Raw genomic sequence first — 13,907 nt, 5'->3', positions numbered from 1 at the left:
GACTGAGTATGAGCTGATGCCTGCAGTTCCTGCCTAAATCCAAGCAATAACGTCCCTTTGGTTCAGCATGCAAGTTAAATCCAAGGACCTCCAAAACCAGTTCTGTGCTTAGGTTAAAATATATGTTAAAAATATAGGTTAAAAAACAGGTTAAAATGGTTTCAGAAAGGGAAAGACTTGAATCAAACATGGGATCCCCATATTTGGCTAGAAATACTAGGGTCAGGTCTGACTCTCACAGTTATTACTTTTCCAGTCTTCAGCTTCTCTCTAGTTTAATTATGGACAGTAGATTACATCACATTCCTTGGGCTAATCTCAACTTCACCTGCTCATCAATTTAAATCCACAGCTGTGGGGTGAGGTCCACCCAGTATTGTGCTTGTGAATGGACATAACACATTTTTAAGTTTAAGTTTATAATTATTATTTCCGCTATCATTTTCTTAAGTCTAGAGCAGAGGTAGGAAATCTGTGGCCTCAAGGTCACAGGTTCCCCACCCCTGGTCTAGACAATCAACAGAACAATATAGCAAACCCTGATTTGTAGAGTTTATCAATTTATGTGCAATAAATGTTCATATTGATAATTTAACTTTCAACTCTCAAGGGCCAGTATGAACTGGCTTTAACACATGTAAATTAATAATATTTATGCACACCATTATGCTAGGTTTTGGGGATACAAAGAAAACACAAAATCAGTCCCTGCCTTCAAAGACCTTACATTCTAATGAAGAGACAACATGTATCCAAATAGGTACATACAAGATACATATAGAGTGGATAAGATCTGGGAGGAAGAGAGGGGATGGGGGATGGCTACAACCTCTTGGGTAAATTCAGCAAATCAGTCATCTCTGAGCAAATCAGTCAAACTCAGCACTCTTGAGTGTAAAACGTGGAAGTTGGACTACATGGATTCTAAGGATTATTCCAGCTCTAATAAGCTTTGCCCATTTTAAAAATTAGGAAACTGAGCCTGAAAGAAGGGAAGAAATTTGTGTGTGGTTTGTAAATGGCAGGGCTGCAGCCTCAGGTCTCTTGGCTCCAAGTTCAGTTCCCTTTTCTTTTTAGCGATGACCAAATAAAACTGTAGCTACTCTGTACAAGTTGCTGCCTCAGCAGCTATGGAATGGTGGAATTTGGCCCAGGAGTCCCGTTGAGAGCTTGACCTAACATCACACCAGGTCCCTGAGCATGATTTCTTACTGCCCCAACAGTCTAGTGGAGGGTTGGCATTTTCTTCCCATATACTGGGGTTCTGCTCTGTTTTCATCAACAACATCTAGTCAATACCTTGGTACGAAGCCCTGTGGTAGTTGTAGCTTTATTGTTGAGGGTCTCCCAGCTGAGCCAGTACTCAGAATGTACAATTCCGATTTCTCTACCTTTTCTAATGCCATGTTTTCTCTCACTAGAACGTCATCAACATAGGTAAAATCAAGAAATCATTCTACAGGATGTTCCTAAAGTCTGGACACATAGGAAGTGTGGAGTTATTGCATCGAGTTCACTTGAATCTTGCAAAGCGCATCAACCTTTGCATTACAAATGATGGAAACCATACTGAAGATGGTATTTATTAATATTCCAATTAAATCAAATGTTGAAAATTTCATTCATTTCATTTCTTGAAAATATGCATTTTTTCCTATGTATCCAGACTTTAGGAACACCCTGTAAATTACCATAGACTGATCTTTCACCAAAAGAAAATTACCATATAGGTGGATTGTGTTATGTATGCTGTTTTTGAACAATGCAAAAGAGTTAATGGTAAGCACTTGCTTCCTTAATTTAGATGCTACAATATTCCAACGTGATGATTTTATTGCAAACAAATGTATATGTTGTGTTTCTACGCGCACACACAAACACACACACACACACACACACACACACAGACTCACACACACATATTCTACAATCTACTCATGACAATGTAGGGAAATAGAAAGTGGAAGGCCTTATTTTCTGACTGACCCTAATATTTCAAAAACAACCTACTATAGGGCAAAGACTGTAATATTTCTAGTCCACACAGGACCTAAAACACCCCAGGAATTCAAATATTAAACAGAAAACCTCTTTCTATACTAGCTCACAATTCATTTCTGGGTTAATATGAGGTGATGGTTTCAACTTATAAATTTTATTAGGGTCTGAATCCTGGTTGCTTCAAGATAATGCATAAGGAACGAGGTTGTCATGGCAATCGAGATCATGGGCTCCTACCTGATCACAGACCATAGATTTGAAGCTCAAGAGGCAGTATATTTTCTATACTCATTTCTTAACACTGGAATTTTCTTCCCAGTTTAGCTTGATCAAATTCCATCTGTGATCATTGTTAAGTCTAGTTTTAAATATACATAGAAAGAACAACTCCAGTGGGGATTCTTTCAAGGAAAAGCTTTACTCAATGATAGTTTTTCAATTAACATTTTTAACAGAATAATCAATTACATGATGGAAAGATAAAGAAATATGTAAATGTTCACTATTGTAGTCTAACCCGTACTAAATGAGAACCTTTGTTACCCACTTCAAGGCTGCCTCTTTTGGATAGTCAACTCCACTGTTCCCTTTATTACTGAGTTTGTGATTTCCGGGTTTTTTTGGTTCTATTATTATTATTATTATTAAAAGATAAGTTATTTTAGATAAGCTTCTCATTCATGGTTAGCCATTTGACTTATGAGTCAATACAAATTCCAAAATGCATACTGTTTTATCATGAGAGCTCAGAGATCATTCAGAAGATTCTAAACTGTTTACAATGGGGGCATTAGGATTGATAAGAGAAAAATCAGAGAAAGGCATAGTTTTGTATTTATTAATATGATTTTAAATGTTCCCTTTTGGAAGTTTTGCTTTTTAAAAAATAATACATTTCTCATTTTCAGAGACCTTAGTCTCCTTATTTCAGATATGAACACGAGAGTTTCATTCAATTCTTCTGGAGACTGGTAGCCAGTGTGATTCATCAAAGGAACTGGGAACAGGACAGTCATAATTGCTGGTTACTGAGTTGGCATTTTCTTGATCTTTCTACTTTCAAGCACCACTTGTCTCTATATCAGAGATTATGTTTCTTTGTGAGGAATACTTTATTAATATTAACAATCCTAATAAAATTTGACCTTTAGCCCTATTGAGATGAAATTATGCATATAAACTAAATTATTCATTCAAAAATGGAAACATTTAGGGAATGATGCTGTTTCTGCATTTGGATTATGTCCTTGTTAAAACAGAGGGAGGGAGGGAGAGAGAGAGAGAGAGAGAGAGAGAGAGAGAGAGAGAGAGAGAGAGAGAGAGAGAGAAAATTATCAGTGTAGTATAATATAAAGAGCAAGAAATCAGAGACAGAAGACCTGAGTTCAAGTCTCAGGACGTGAGTTCCCCTTCATTGGATTTCCTGGAATATTGTAGAGGAGATTGTTATTCAGGTATTACTGACTTCTGAGGTCCTTCCAATTCTGTCCCAGTCCTTGTTGACATAACCACAGTAACCTGGGGTAAGTGACATAACTTCTCTGTGTTTCTTCACCTAAAACTGAATGAGTTGGATTCTCGGATCTCTAAAGTCATATAACTAACTCATCACCAAAGAGGTTTGCTTGATTTGGAGCCCTAAGGGTTGAGTTCAGTTTTGAAAAGTCACATATTAGCCAATGGTTTATTTTCATCTTGTTACGAAAACCTGCTTTTCCAGAAAGTCATTTTTCATACTTTTTCACATTGCACACATACAAAGTTGAAATGTTATTATTATTATTATTATTATAATTCTAGAACCTAGAGCATGAACAAGAGACCTTACAAAGTTCGGACCTTGATTTTACTTTTACAAATAAGGAAACTAAAGTCCAAAAGGTAGGACTATAGCAATATGATCTGCAGCTAGAAAGGATTATAGAGTCTATCCCATCCCTTCCACTTGTCTCTGCGTATCTTGACTATTCTTTTCCATTTACACATTGTCTTACCCATTTGAATATAAGCTCCTAGAAGGCGGGAACTGCCTGAGCAACTAGATGGTGCAATGGTTGGAGTGCTGAACCTAGAGTCAAAAGAGACTCATCTTTCTGAGTTCAAATATGCCCTTAGACACATACTAGCTGTATGACCTTGGGCAAGCCACTTAACAATGGCAGAGGGTATTAATGTTTGTTGTCAGCCTAGGGTTGTTTAGAGATATGAGAGAGGGCTGCTGCCGAATTGTGAAGGGCTTTGCACTAACGTGAGACAGATACAAAGACAAAGAAACAGAGACAGAAAGAGACAGAAAGACAGAGATACATACAGAGAGAGACAGAGAGTTTGAACTTCACTCAGTAAGCAGTAAGGAGGTGCAAATGCAGGTTTTTGAGCAGAGAAGTGACAGTCTTATGAATAACAATGATTATTCTGGTGGCAGCAGGAAGGACGGATAAAGGAGAGATGCTATAGAGTAGAGATGGTGAGCCCTTTTAAGAAGCTGCCCCAGTAATGCAGGTGAGGGGCAATAAGGGATTCTACTGGGAGGGTGATGGAAGAACAAGAGGGAAGGAAATGAATTTAAGTTATATTGAAGAAGATGAAAAGACAGGACTTGATAATTAATTAGATATGATACATGTTCCAGAGGGAGGGGTCAAAGATAAGTCTAGCATTTTGAACATGGGAGATTAGATCAAGCTATAAACAGAAATAGGAAAGTCAAAACAACAAATCTAGAGGGAAAACAATAATAAACACAGTTGTAGCCATAAAAAGACCATTTTTTAAAAAAATGAAACAATTTCTGCTCTGAAGGAATTTATATTATGCAATGAGGAACTGGACATGTTGGGTGTGGATAATTTTGTGACTTTCATGGTAAAGGTTAGGAGATAGTTGAGATGATACCTAAATGAGTTAAAAGACCCAGAATTGGAGTCACAAGACCTGAATTTGCACTCTAGCCCTGCCATTTATTACCCACGTAGTAACCTTCTCTGGCTCTGAGTTTCCACATCTCTAAAAGGAGGGGGTTGGACTAAATGAGCAACGTGCCCTCCTGCACTTCTATAGCAGAGTGGTATTGAGCTGTTTTTAGGATTGTAGAAGAAGTATGACAAGATTTTTAAGGGTAAATAACCCCCCTCTACCAAGGTGGAATCCTGTACTTATCTTTTTATTTGCATGTAATCTCCCTGGTTGGAATGTCAGCTCCTTGTGGGAAGGGACCATGTTTGCTTCTCTATGAATCCCCTAGTACTTACCACAGAGCCTGGCACATACAATGCACCAGGGAAGTAATGGATAAACGTCAGTTGTAACTGTGTGAGGAGCCAATGGAGAGGGAGAGATTGAGGAGTCACAAGAGAGAGGAAGTGATTGCTGGAACAAGGCCCCAGGGGAAGCAAAGAGAATTGCATTCACACACAGATCTTAAGGATAGAAAGCAGGTAAACCTATTTTACCGAGAACAAAACAAAGAAGAGAAATTTGGTGATACTTCTGAGAATTTGAGGAAAAGGTCAGAGGAGCCAAGAGAGTTCATGTTGAATGCCCTCAATCTTTTCTAAGCATACAACGACACTTGGAGATGAGAGGCTTAATTTCATGAAAAAATAAAATCATTAATTCAAAGTGAAAATATATAATGAAATGCAGACCTGCTGTTTTAGGAGCTGTTTAAGACAACCAGAGCTAAGAATAGATTTTTTTTCCTAGCAGCAGGCTTTCAAAGGATTAATCAGAATTACAAAGGATCAGAGATGATTTCCTCCCATTCCCTATAGCAAGGGCCATAACAGAAAGGTGTGATAAAATTAACTTATTTCACAAAATGGCATTATTCTTATTGTTGCTATTAATGACTCATTTTTCTAGGGCTTTCAAATTATAGTGCTTTCAATTCTGTAGTGCTTTCGAAGTACTTTACTCATAACATCCCTATGAGGTATGTAGGGAGGTATTATTTTCCTGTTTTACAGATGGAGAAACTGAGATGAAAAGGCAATGTGAGTCTGGTGGGGTGAAAATGTCAGCTTCAGAGTTAGATGAGCCAGGGGCCTAGTGTTTGCCATGTAGGTGACTTTCAAATCTGACTAGGCCTTAATTTGTTTATCTATAAAATGAAAAGGTTCAGCTAGATGATCTTCAGGAGTCTATAATCCTGACTTGTTCATGAGCACACAACTAGTAAGTAAGAAAGCATAGGTCCCTGCCCAAGCTCCACCGATGGCTGTATTGTGAGCCCTCCTGGCTTAGAGTGAATGTCAATGGGAACTGTTTGTCTTTGGAACAGCAACCCTGAGGGTCTTCCCCTCCCAGCTAGATTTTTTTTTCTTTTCCTAATTAAAGGGGCCATCCCTTCAATCACTTCTTAAAGAGGCCTACTCATTGAAAGGGCATTACCTCACTCTAAGTGAGTACCTGAAAAGGCCTTAGCCTAAAAGGGCCAGGGTTTCCCATTGCATCCTGGACCATCCCCAGTCATCCTGATGGCTCTGGAGGAAAAAGTGAGGCTGGTGACCTTGCACAGCCCTCCCTCACTCAAATCAAAGTCAACTGAAAGTCATGTCATCATTTCCCTGATGTCATGGTCCTCTTCAAAAACAAACACAACCTGTGAGAAGTCAATCTAGATGTCCTGATTTCCTACCTAAGTCTTTTTCTGGTAGCCATTGTTAACTCTTAGAACACAAGGTCCACGGTAACAAAAAAAACCCCAACAACGACAACACCAATACCAAAAGCCTAAGTCAACGGGCTGGTGTGTGGTCACAAAAGTCCCTGGAATCCTCCTGACAAAAGCAAGATACCAGAAGAAAAAAATTATTTTCTCATCTGAAGTGCTAAGAAGAATATTCAGGGGGGTAGAAGTGGGGGATACATACGCTAAGTGTCACATGGATAAGCCAGTTCATCAACACTCCCAGTCAAACTCTGAGCCATTTTAGCCTGAATCTTTGACATTGTCAACTATCTCAGATGTTTGGAAATGCCTATATCTAGCACACAACTTCTGACACACACACAAAAGGAGAAGTTTGCATAGTAGCAATTATTATTTCAAATCCACACTGTCTGAGCTACAGCAGCTAATTAGATCAAGACATGAATTATGACACATACCATCCTTTGAAGGGGCTAATTAGATTAAGATCAATATAAACGGTACTTAGACAAAGGGACAATTGGGCATTTCTGGCAAAGAGATCTGAGTGTTGAGTCAATAAGATAATAGACAAGAAACATGTTAAAAGGTGTTTATAGGCCAGACCTCTTCCTAGGCTTTCTTTAATGAAGTGAATAATGCCAGTTTTCTTTGAAATTGAAAGCAAATTAAATGAATAGAATATTCTATTCATAAAGGAAAGCAACATTTTATTTGAATATAAAAGGGGAAAGGGAAACAGAAACATGTATGTATATATATATATATATATATATACATACATACATATGTAAAAGCATATGTAAAAATTTACATTTATTCAAGGATATGACCAACTGAAACACTAACCATCCTGGAGATACTCAGGCCTTCAATGAAGATGGATCTCACTTTCTCCAGTCCCCTCAAAGTTACTTTTATTGCTTTATTCAAGTTAGGATCTAGGGCTGGAAAAGACCAATGAGAGGACTAAAATCTACCAGAGTTTCCTCTACCTCTCTTCTGCTTAATTGAATTAGGCTGTATTTTCCCTAAAAGGTAACAAAGTTGAAACTTGATTAGCCCAAGAGTGAAGCAAGGCTATATTTCCTTTGGTCCAGCTTCCTAATACACACTGACTGGGTTGATGTGGTTTCTGAGTCACCAAGGGGCATAGATGGTCCCACCCATGTGGAAGTCAGTGGGTGTTCAAAGACCAGTTGAGGCACCACAACTTGACCTCTTGAACAGATCTGTTTCCATATGGAGATAAAGGAGGGTCATGTCTATTGAAATTGTGTCACTGTATCCTGGTTGCATATCCTTGCTTTGTTAGGGCTAAGTAAACTCTCTTCTTTTAATGATTCAATGACTTAAGAGTGCCAACATTGAACCTAAACTACCATAGTACCAGTGCCAGACCACTCCCTAATAAAATCTTAAAGATCCCCAACTGTTATGTAGTACAGTGCCCCCTCCCCCACCGCACCCCAAAAAGACTATGCTCCCAGGCTTCATTGAGTCAGAAGAGGAAGAGGAAGAGGAAGAAGAAGAGGAAGAGGAAAAAGAAGAGGAAGAGGAAGAAGAAGAAGAGGAGGAGGAGGAGGAGGAGGAACAGGAGGAGGAGGAAGAAGAAGAATAGGAAGAAGCAGAAGAAGAGGAAGAAGAAGAAGAAGAAGAAGAGGAAAAAGAAGAAGAAGAAGAAGAAAGAAGAAGAAGAAGAAGAAGAAGAAGAAGAAGAAGAAGAAGAAGAAGAAGAATTGCAATAGCTACCATCTATATAGCACTTTCAATCGGGTACTGTGCTAAATGCTTTACAATTATTATCAACCCTGGGAGGTAGGCCCTATTAGTATCCCCATTTTACAGATGAGGAATCTGAGGCAAACTGGGGTTGAGTGACTTGCTCAGGGTCACACAGATAGTAAATATCTGAGGCCAGATTTTAATTTAGGTCTTACTGAGCCCAGGCCCAGTCCTCTATCTGCTATTGCACCTAGTTTCCCTTTATTCTAGGAATAAGGAAGTGATTGTCCCACTGAACTCTCTCCTCTGGTCAGATAGATCTGGAGTACTGTGTTCAGTTCTGAGGTCTGTACTCCAGGGAGGACATTGTTAGGGTTTCTCCAGAGGAGAGCAACCAAAGTGTTGAATAGCTTTACAATGGTCTTTATACAATAAGGAACAGTTGAAGTAACTGGAAATCTTTAGCTTGAGATAAGAGAAGATAGGGTGGGTCATGGTATCCATGTTCTAGGGTTTAAAGGGCTGTCGCAAGAAATAGGATGGAGACTCGATTTGTTTGCTCGGAGAGGGCAAACGTCCTGGGTGGAAGTTGTAAGTACAGAATTCAGTTTGATGTGAAGGAAGGGGGAAACTAAGCTAAACATTAATATTATTTAAAAGTAGAAGTAGGCTGAATTGGGAAATAATGGCTTCTCCTTCACTGGAGGACTTAAAGAAGAGACCGAATGAAGACTTTTATATGAAGAAGAATGGACCTTTGGCCAAGCATTAATTCAACTCAGAAGTATGTGAGATTCTCTCTCCTTCTTAGTATAAACAGATCATTTTAATTAATGCAAATTAAGCCAGAATACTCTAGAAGGATAATAGAGATGTAGGTCTGAAAGAGTACAAATCTTAATGAGGAAACATTGTAGAATATTAGAAAGCACTGTGGATTTCCAGCCAAGTATCCCAGGCTTGAATCCCAGCTAGAACACTCATAATTCGATCTTTAACCATGGGGAAAATCATTTTATTTCTCTAAATGTCTTCATCAGTAAAATTGGGATTATATGATTCCTAACTAATTTGCTAGGCAGCTAGGTCATGAAGTAAATAGATTAGTAGATTTGGAGTCAGGAAGACCTGGGTTCAAATCTAGCTTTAGACATTTATTAGGTGTAAGACCCTGGACAAATCACTTAACCTCTGTCTTTATCAATTTTCTCATCTATGAAATGTGGATAATAATAGCACCTACCTCTCAGCGTTGTTGTGAGGATCAAATGAGATAATATTTGTAAAATGCTTAGCACACCTTAAAGTACTATATAAATGCAAGTTATTATTATTATTAATTAATATTATTAGAAGGATCAAATGAGACAAATCAGTAGTGCCTTTTGAAAATCTTAAAATGATATGCCATTAGCAATTAGTATACTCATCCCTAATTTGATTCTCATAGCAACCCTATGGAATAGGCAAATGCAAGATTTTTTGTTTTTTGTTTGTTTTGTTTGCTTGGGGGTTTGGGGTTTTTTTGTTTAGTTTAGTTTAGTTTTTATTTTGGGGGAGGTGCATCCAGACCTCTGATTGCATTTGTACAAGGAACTCCCAATGCGGAAATTCCCTCTACTGATGCTGATAATTATTGTAGTCTTAGAGAATTGCTTCAGCCTCTTGGAGATTAAATACCCCAAGTCCATGATCACACAGCTAATATTTGTCAGAGATAGGACTAGAACTCAGCTTTTCTTGGCTCCGAGGAAAGCCCTATACACCTTATACCATTCTGTCACCTCTGCAACTATTATTATCCTCATTTTACAGGTACTATTAGATTCAAGTAAGTTGCAATTTCCTATATAATTCTTAGCTGTTGTTATTTACTTATTCTTTCATTCACTTGTTTATTTGTTATTTCTGTAACTGCAGAATTCAGAGCTAAAAGGAACCTACGATATAGGTAGAGAGATAAGCCTTAAACATATGAAATTATTAAATAATCTAAGACAGTATATAATGAGTGGGTGGTTAGTGCAGAGCACTTTATGTATACTCCAGGACTTTAAACAAAAGAGAGAGACCTGGCTGTGCTATTTTCTATGTGCCCTTTATCCTCTCTGGACCTCAGTTCCTCATCAGTAAAATGAGAGGTTGGACTCCATAGACTCTCAGGTTCCGTCTAGCTCTAGATTCGGAGCCTAAGAACACTGTGATCTGCAAGAATGAGGAATGGCTTTCTGGAGGAAAGAAGTATGAGCTCGGCCAGAACAGAAAATGCGCAGGACTTGATAGAGGTGAAGAATTAATGAATTCTTTCCTCTTCCTAACACCTTGCTGTCCCATGGGCATCTCAAATTCAACATGTTAAAACAAAACAAAAACCAAACACCTTGTCATCATCTTTCTTCAAAAACTTTCTCCTCTTCTAAAATTCTTTATTAATGTTGAGGGCACTACTATCCTTTTAGTCCCCTCAGGCTCTCAACCTCAGAGTCATCTTAAACTCTTTTTCTTATACATACTTGTTAACAAAAAATAATGCATGTGGAACCCTAAATAAATGCAGAGCTCACAATTCAAACAGAAGCTTGCATATTTATGAAATTGTGACAAAGAGAGGTGGAGAAATAGAAATCTCTAACTCACTCCGCATATACAATCTGTTTCCAAGTTGGGTCATTTCTACCTTCACTACGCCTTTCATCTCTGCCCTCTTCTCTCAATTTACACAGCCTTTTGCCTAAACTATTGGAATAGCCTTCTGGTTGGTCTCTTTGCCCCCAATTTCTCTCCACTCTCAATCATCTTCCACTTATCTGACAAAGTGATTTCCTAAAGCACGGATCGGATTATGTGACCTCCTGGCAACCTATCTCCCTCTCTTCCTTAGTAATCTCCAATGGTTCCCTATTACCTCCAGGATCAAATATAAAACCCTCTGTTTAGCATATAAAACCCTTCATGAACTCTTTCCTCCTGATCTTTCCAGTATTCTTAAAACTTACTCCTCTCCATGAATGTCACTGTCCTCTTCCTCTTCCCCCTCTTCCTCCTCCTCCAATTACTATTATTGCTAGCCAAAATTTATATAACTCTCTAAGGTTTACAAAACCCTTTATAAATATTACCTCATTTAATCCTCAAAACATCTCTGGGAGGTAGATGTTACTATTATCCACATTTTACAAATGAGAAAACTGAGGTAGACCAAGGTTAAGTTATTTGTCTAGTAAGCAAAGTAGTAGTGTCTGAGGCCGGATTTGAACTCAAGTATTCTTGATTTCAGGTCCTCCAGCTCCATCTCTGTCTCTCACTTTTGATATAGATAGGTATAGATATATATCTATAGATAGAGATAAAGATGGAACTCTAGGCAGATGATAGAGAGAGATATAGAGATGCAGAGATAGTGATATTCTCTATATATTTTATATAAATATCTTAGTTTGCATTTTGTCTTCCCATTAGAATGTGAATTCCTTGCAGGCAGAACTCCATTTTTGCCCTTTTTTGTATCCCTGTTGCTTAGCAGAGTACATGACATGCTGTAAGTATTTTTTTAACAGCAAAGCATCATCTTTGGATCTAAAGGATTCAGCAAGAGGAAGATTCAGACAAAGCAAGACCAGGGGCTGAGAGAGATATCCAGAGGAAAAAACAAAGGGACAAGAGTAAATTCTGTTTCTAAGGAAGGAGAGGGAGTGAACCAAGAGCTGTGAGCATTTGGTCTGTAGGAAAGTGGGGAGAAAACATGGAAAAAGAGGGGAGTCTTGTTCCTTGCATGGTGCCCTGATATTGCCAGGTAGGAAGGAAGGTGGAGTGGGCATCTCACTCACCCTCGACCATACAGAACAGAGGGTAACACTCTGCTCCATAGCCCCCATGATAAGGAAAGTTTGGGTAAGTCCCCTCTTTCTGCTGAGGGCCATAGCTGGTCTCCTCAGGAGACTGGAGGTTGGTATCTTCCAAATTTCTCATCCACTCTCCCCTCAGGGTCCCTAAGGGCATTTTTCCAGGTTCAATCTCTGGAAAAAATTTTTTGATTAATTCATAGGCGCTGATAATGATGGCACAGGAGGGGGCTGCTTTGATGATCCGTGGGAGGAAGCCTGAAAAGAGTCCTCGGGCCCCAGACTCAGCTTGAATTCATCGGAGCAGCAACCAGGTGGAAGGGGAATGTGGGGATGTCACTCTCAAGGCTTCCACACTTCCCAACTCCATCTGACGCTGAGTTTTCACCATGTCAAAAGGTAGTGTGAGCACAGCAGTCACTGTTCCAGAGAAAGCTCCAGCCACAAAGCTGATACTGACTGAAGTCCAGTCCTTAGCTAGCATCGTACATAGCCATATCTTCACTAACTCATACGTAAATGAGTACAGGGCTGAAAAAGGCACATCCCTCAATGCAGTGACACCCCAGCCAAACCACAGAAGGCACCAGCCACCCTGGGACACTGCTGCCTGACACAGGCCCCAAGTTCATGGTAGGACAGTTGCTGGGCCTGAAGCTTTGTTCTCACAAGCTCCAGGGGGCTGATAACAGTCACGGTGACCAGCTTGGCCATAGCTCCTGCCACCATTGGTGCATAGAGGTCAGAAGTCACAGCTTGCATGCCATAAGTATTAATAAATGCTATAAATGCTTCTTGACTGATTTATCAAACAGTTAAGCTCCATAACAACAGGTAATATTGAGTTCTTATTTGAAAACTCTTCTTTCCTCCCTTCTTCTTCTTCTTCCTTCTTCTTCCTGTTCTTCTTCTTCCTTCTTCTTCTTCCTTCTTCCTTCTTCTTCTCCTCCTCCTCCTCCTCTTCCTCCTCCTTCTTCTTCCCTATCTCTCTCTCTCTCTCTCTCTCTCTCTCTCTCTCTCTCTCTCTCTCTTCTCTCTTTTCCTTTCTTTGCAAAAATAGTTATTTAAGTAAGACAGGTGAAAACCTTCAATATATCTTCACTAACAAAACATCCCTGTATTTTCACTTAACCTGTAAGGATCCCTGAGGTATGAGCATTCCTGTAGCTCCAAGGCCACAAGAATTCTTAAGAGTAAGTCTTTGTGCTGAATCATTCACAGAATGATGATGTTTCTTCAGAGTCTTTGGATCATATTAAAAAATGGTGAGTGACCCTTTAGCTTCTGATTCATCATACCCCTTATCCTTGACACTTAAATGAAAACCCTAAGATATCTTCATACATTTTGTTCTAACCTTTATTACCTAAGCTCTCATTTATCTCCCAAATGCTCACACCATGACCCAATGTTCAGGAAGGGATGAAATTTTATAATGCGTGAAAAAAACAATCTTTCCCTTTAAAGATTGGAAATTTTTTTTTAAGTTTTAATAGGAGTATCCTAAATCACCTGAGTTCTGTCCATAATATTCTATGATTAAGATAATTTCCTTCAACTCTCTATCACAAAATTTAATACTTTTAACTGACATTTGTACAGCCATTTAGTTTTTCTTTTTTTTCTTTTCTTATTTTTAATTTTTATTTTCAGCTCTGAACTTTCCCCCTCCCTCCACCTCTCTC

General features: G+C 38.9%; 1 pseudogene; it reads right to left on the bottom strand.

The window, feature by feature from the left end:
• Positions 1 to 12,199: 12,199 nt before the first annotated feature.
• Positions 12,200 to 12,984, bottom strand: LOC118842430 (annotated as a pseudogene).
• Between the last annotated feature and the right edge of the window lie 923 nt (positions 12,985 to 13,907).

The sequence above is a fragment of the Trichosurus vulpecula genome, chromosome 3, assembly GCF_011100635.1.
Source record: "Trichosurus vulpecula isolate mTriVul1 chromosome 3, mTriVul1.pri, whole genome shotgun sequence".
Lineage (NCBI taxonomy): Eukaryota > Metazoa > Chordata > Mammalia > Diprotodontia > Phalangeridae > Trichosurus > Trichosurus vulpecula.
This window is presented reverse-complemented; position numbering and strand designations above follow the sequence as displayed.